The following is a 6,000-nucleotide window of genomic DNA, read 5'->3' on the forward strand; positions in this document are numbered from 1 at the left end:
AAGAGAACTTTAATCTTCATATAAAATGACATACTTTAGTTTATCGGTTCTTCAAGCACTTATACACAAATACATGTGATGCAAAAAAACAGTGCTGTCATATGAATGATATAATAAAAATATAAAATAAATAAGTGTCCACCCAATGTCCAGTTATTTTCTTTTGCTTGTAACTTTACTTGTGTCAATTAATATTTTATATTCTTTTTCTTTTCAATTAAATGAAACTCCACTTGTATTTCAAAAATTCAATAAAGAAACCACACAGGTCTTGATTAATCTTCGAACGCAGTGTGCACACAACTTGTGTTTAAGAAAATACAGACAGAAAAAAATGGAGGAAACTTGTATGTACGTACGCCCATATTCAAATGCAAGTGGATCCGATAAAATGTTTCCATTTGAATAAATATGTTCTAGCTGTACATTTTTTGCTGCATGCAAACAGTCAGAATAAATCGGTAGTTGTCATATTTTGTGTGTATGTTGATCCAAGGCTTACCTGTGTATTCTACTATTATATACCTATGTATTAACATAAACATTGTTTTGGGTTTATTTTTAAAGAATTTTTTTTCCTGCTCTATAAAGATTCTGGCTAGGCCTCTTGTAGGTATAAGTATGTTTTAACTCTTTAATGTACACGCAAACTCCAAAGGTTGCAAGCTATGAGGTCATTGATTTATTTGAACCCTTCATCAACCTTTCTAACATATCGCCACTCATGAACACGGAATAGGTCCTGCAAGAGTAAGTCAACAGGTTACAACCCCTCCGAAACCAGCAACTGGTCCACCGTTGCAGGCCCAGAGAGAGCATGTTCAGGTCACCAGTCAGTAGCTTTGAGATTTTAGATGCTGAGATGGCCTCTAGCTATTGACTCCCACCTCATGTCATCATGGACACCCTGCATATTGTTCAGAGTGACCTTGAGCCAGTGAACAATATCCGGACAGTAAACCAGACATTGACCAAACTGTTGGCAGTATTGCGTTTTTGCGAGACTACATGGTTCCAGATGACAGTGGAAGTCAAGACAGGGATGTCCCAGGCCACCTTCAGCTGTGTACTGAAGGTTGTGTTGAGGGCATTCCTATTGCAGCTCAGCCAATTTATCCATCTGCCACTTGATGAGGAGTCCCTTGTGCCCATAAAGAAGCAGTTTGCTACCATAGCTGGCATTCCACATATTATAAGGACAGTAGATGGGACACATTTAGCCCTGGTCCCGTCGGGTGGGAATGTTCCTTTTTTTTTTTTTTTTTAATAGGAAGCAATTCTACTGGATTAATGTGCAAACTATTTGTGACTCGTCTATCCAGATTTGGGACCTGGTTGCTGTATGGGAAGGGAGTAAGCATGACTCTGTCGACTCAGATAATTTGGGACGTGGTGCAGATTATAACTAAGGCAAGGGGGTTCAAGGTCACATGATGACGCATGGCTGTTGGATCATTTTTTTTTAATGCATTAGTTAGCATTATCCTTTTGTGGCCATTCAGACCTTCCAATACACTGTAGTCAGAAATTGTAGCTCACCTTCTGTTGCAAAATCTGAGCACTCTGTAGTAGTTGTGCGTTTTACAAAGCAAGTTTTGTTTTGTAGTTTTCTTTAAAAGTTGCAGAAATAAAGTCAGCTTTTCATGATGCACAACTAACAAATCTACATGATCTTGGACATGCCCAAACCCAAATAGAAATATGTACACATTTTAAAGTTAGTTACCTCCAATGCCATATGGTTAAGCCAAGGTGCAAATGAGAAATTTTTTGATGCTTTGCTTACTGTATATAATTAGACACCTAGACACAAATGTCTGATTTTTGGCAATAACAGTCCCACCATATCATGTTAGCATGTTCCGTAAGTATATTGGCATGTTTTGTAAGTCATGACTAATTTTTTTCTCTTTGTCTTTTTTGCCACCCTTCATATAAGTAACACCTACCATTTCTGCCCTTGACTTCTCACTACTATTTTGAACCCACACACAGAGCAAGAAGTAGCGATAACACTGCATTTGGACACCAGATCGGTTGGGGAGAATGCATTTGGCCTTTCCAAAGCAAGGTTTCGATGCCTCGACCAGTCTGGTGGGGCACTGATGTTTGCGCCAAAGACAGTATGAAACATCATTGCTCTGTGTGTGGTGTTCCTTAACATCGCTCTTAGGACTGGGATTCCATTGGCAGAAGAGGTCAAGGTTGCTGGCGAGGAGGTGGAAAACGCCTATCATAGCCCTCCTGGTGCTTGATGATGTTGCAGAGGGTCTGATGAGGATAAGTTAGGACGATGGGCAGGTTGAGGTATTGTGCTAATGGGGAAGGAGAGGAAACTTGTGACATTTGGCTAGGAAGGTTGAAAGTTAAATATTGGGAAACAAAGTCAGTGAGATGGGAAAGGATATTGCAGATGTCTGTGAATGTGGTATTCATTGTGGTGAGAGAAGTGTCCAGCTTTTGCTCAATAAGGGTGAGGTAGTGCTCATCTCCTGGGCAGTGTTTTCAATCTGTGTGTTTGATTGGTGAAGGTTGTGATAGAATTGAAGTAGTGATTTTTGCTGAAGGACCCCTGCTTCCTCCTCTATCTGAGACTCCTCCACGTCATGGGCCTCCTCCAACACTTCCTCTTCAATGTCCTCAATGCCCTCATCACCTGTATAAAGAGACAAAAGACAAATTTGTATTATCTCAAACAATGTAAATTGTTTGCACCCCAGTTAGCTGAGTAACAAAGGTGAAATATTACCTACAATTTTGGGCTCTGAAGAAAACATCACTTTTCAACCAGTATATATGATGGGTGGACTATTAACCGGTGATAATCGTTAACACGATTACCAAAATTACAACACCAACCAGACCTACAAAAAAAACCTAAACTATTAAAAAGCGATGTCAATGTTAATAGACTTACCTGAAAAGCGACTGTGATATCATTGATGCTGCAGAATGCTGAACGCAAGTGATTTTCGAATGAAGACCTGTCCGGCACTACAGTTTACTGTCATCTCAATAAAGTTATGACAGTAAACTGTAGTGCCGAACAGGTCTTCATTCAAAATCACTTGCGGTCAGCATTCTGCAGCATCGATGATATAGACAGTCGCTTTTCAGGTAAGTCTATTAATATTGACATCGCTTTTTAATACTTTCGTGTTTTAATTGTAGTTCAGGTGGGTGTCGGATTTTTCACACCCAAAAAAACCATACCCCACCAATATTAACTATGCATCATTTGGATCTTGATATATGATTTTGGCAGCAAATAATCTTTCATCTTAAATAATGTGGTCTGATTGTACACTAGGATGATTCTGTTGCATGAGAAGGGGCACGTAAATGTTATGTGTATTACAAATTTACCAATAAACCAGTTAATGTTGAGGGAAGGAACTATTTTGCAAAAGCAAAAACATAGCATTCCGAGAGACAATGTATAATTCTTTACAATGTACCCCTGGGAGATAGAGGTTCTAATAGGGGTGGTTTGCATCCAGTTTCAATATGACCCACCCTATGCACCATCTGCTCATCTATGCAGCTCAATGCCATGGTCTCCAGGGAACTGAGGTCTAATTGTGCTGTGGGACCACCGCCTGTCATCTGAGCATGTCTGCGGTGATCCCTCATCTTGTCTTTTAACCGATCCTTAAAGTCTCGCACTAGGGTTACAAAGAACAACATATGAATTACTGGACACAAAAATAATTACAGTTTTTTACCTCAGTCACCGTGTGATGAATTGGAGCCAAGGCATTGACCTGCAATGTAATGTCATCCCATATCTGACCTTTGGCTGGGGTGCAGAGCTACTGGGTGGTGGAGTGCAGCCTCTTCATCACCAGCTGTACTAAACCCTTCTGAGCATTGAAATTGGGCTGCACACTTTGACACTGAAGCCGAGGAGCATGAGGCCTGACTGAGGCCTGTCTGCTCATGGTCAAACATATTTCATTCCAAAGAGAAGAAAGAAGACAGTCATTAGGAACAATTCTTAAATGGCCTGTAAGTGTCTGACATAAGTCATTGTATTCACTAAGAAGAAGTTGCAGAAAGTTATAAGTTGGAAAGTGGACACTTTCTGCTAAAGTTGTTTGTGGAGTATTCTAAATAGAAGAAAACAGACAGTCATTGAGAGCGATACTTAAATGCCCTGTAAGTGTCTGACACAAGTTATTGAACTAACCAATGGTTTCCAAAATATTTAGTCCACAAAATGAGGAAACCTGGACGTGATGATCTCACAAAATGGCAGGGCTGATTGATTGACTCTTATATAAGGCAGGCAGATGCGTTCTCTTGCTATTGCCTGTGTATGATTAGCCAGGGGGCTCGCACACCCCTAATTACCAGGATATAGTTGGCGACAGAATAATTCACAGGTGAGGCAGACATATAACATACGGTATTGAAGGGACCCGTGAGTTACGAGCCTACGCCCATATGTGCACTGAAACCAATCAATGTGCTGCCTGTTGAAAAGTCTCATTCACTTGCAATATGCATGCAGCAACCTTCACCTGTACAGAGGTGAGCGTTCTCACTGCTGCTATGGACAGCCTGTACCGACCCACATGTAGGTACATATCACATGAGGACTAGCTGTAGGCATATAGCTGCAATTGAGCTGCAGGCACACTGTTAACCAATTATAGTGCTGCTGGATTGACCTCAGGAAGAGGCAGTCACAGCTCCTGGAGGATTTGAGAGCTGAGATTCGGAGGCATGAGTTCTCTATTAAACACAATTGTCTATATTTAACAAATTAGCTAACTGTTAGATCTGGCCAATTACAATGCACTATAGCTTGTAGTAGCCTTCATTCGATAAAGCATAAGGCCTAAAATGTAGTAGTGAAACTTTAGATTCACTATGTGATTGATATAAACCACCTAGGTGAAGTCCATCCGTACGTGGTGTAGAGGTTTGTTTTTTTATCCACTCAATTGTCTATGTGTGGAATTGAATATTTCACAATACAAACTATAATTATCTTGCTATATTTATGTAAGTGAGAAACAGAGACAACCTTTAGAAATCAGCTGATGTACATTTATTTCAATAGACTGCCTGACCTTGCTTCACGGCTTAAACCTCCGGTGGCAAGGAACTGGAGCGAGAGAGACGCCAATGGAGGTGCATGAGGCTGAGGAAGTCCAGGAGGCCGAGGAAGACCTGGAGGCAGAGGAGGAGCATTAGGCTGAAGAGAAGCAGGAGGCCGAAGAGGCAATTGACCCTAATGAGAGCCAGGAGGAGGAGGCTGTTAAAGATGTAAGTATCTTGATGTCACAATTTTGGATATCTTGTAGGGTTGGGGAGGCCTGTATTAAAGTGTAGTCATCAGAAAGCCTTGATTTCACACATGTAACTCACCCTAGACCTAGAACAATCTGCCATTCCATAGGTGTCTGCAATGATGGCCTAATAAGTGTTTGTTGTCAATCAACTCCTCCCCCCCTTGCCAACTTATATATATATATATATATATATATATATACATATATATATATATATATATATATATATATATATATATGCATATCTATCTATCTATCTATCTATCTATCTATCTATCTATCTATCTATCTATCTAAAGAGAAAGAGAGAGGGAGAGAGGGGGGAGAGAGAGAAAAGTATTTGTTCACACCTGTAAATTATTTAATTGAGGTTTCCTCCAGACCCAGAGGTGTTTAAAATGGAACATCTAGCCATGAAGTATTAATTTGCAAATATTTGTGATGCAAAATGGGTCATTCTGTAGAGCTCAGTGTCTTCAAACGTGGTACTGTGGTAGAATGCCACCTTTGCAATAAGACGGTTCTTGAAATTTCATCCCTGCTGGATATTCCACGGTCAACTGTCAGTGATATTATTAGAAAGTTGAAGCGTTTTGGAACAACTCAGCCATGAAGCGGAAGACAACGTATAATCACAGAGCAGGGTCATTGACTGCTAAGGTGCATGCATGGTGCATAGAAGTCTCCAACACTCTGCTGA

This window comes from Mixophyes fleayi, chromosome 12 (genome assembly GCF_038048845.1).
Source record: "Mixophyes fleayi isolate aMixFle1 chromosome 12, aMixFle1.hap1, whole genome shotgun sequence".
Lineage (NCBI taxonomy): Eukaryota > Metazoa > Chordata > Amphibia > Anura > Limnodynastidae > Mixophyes > Mixophyes fleayi.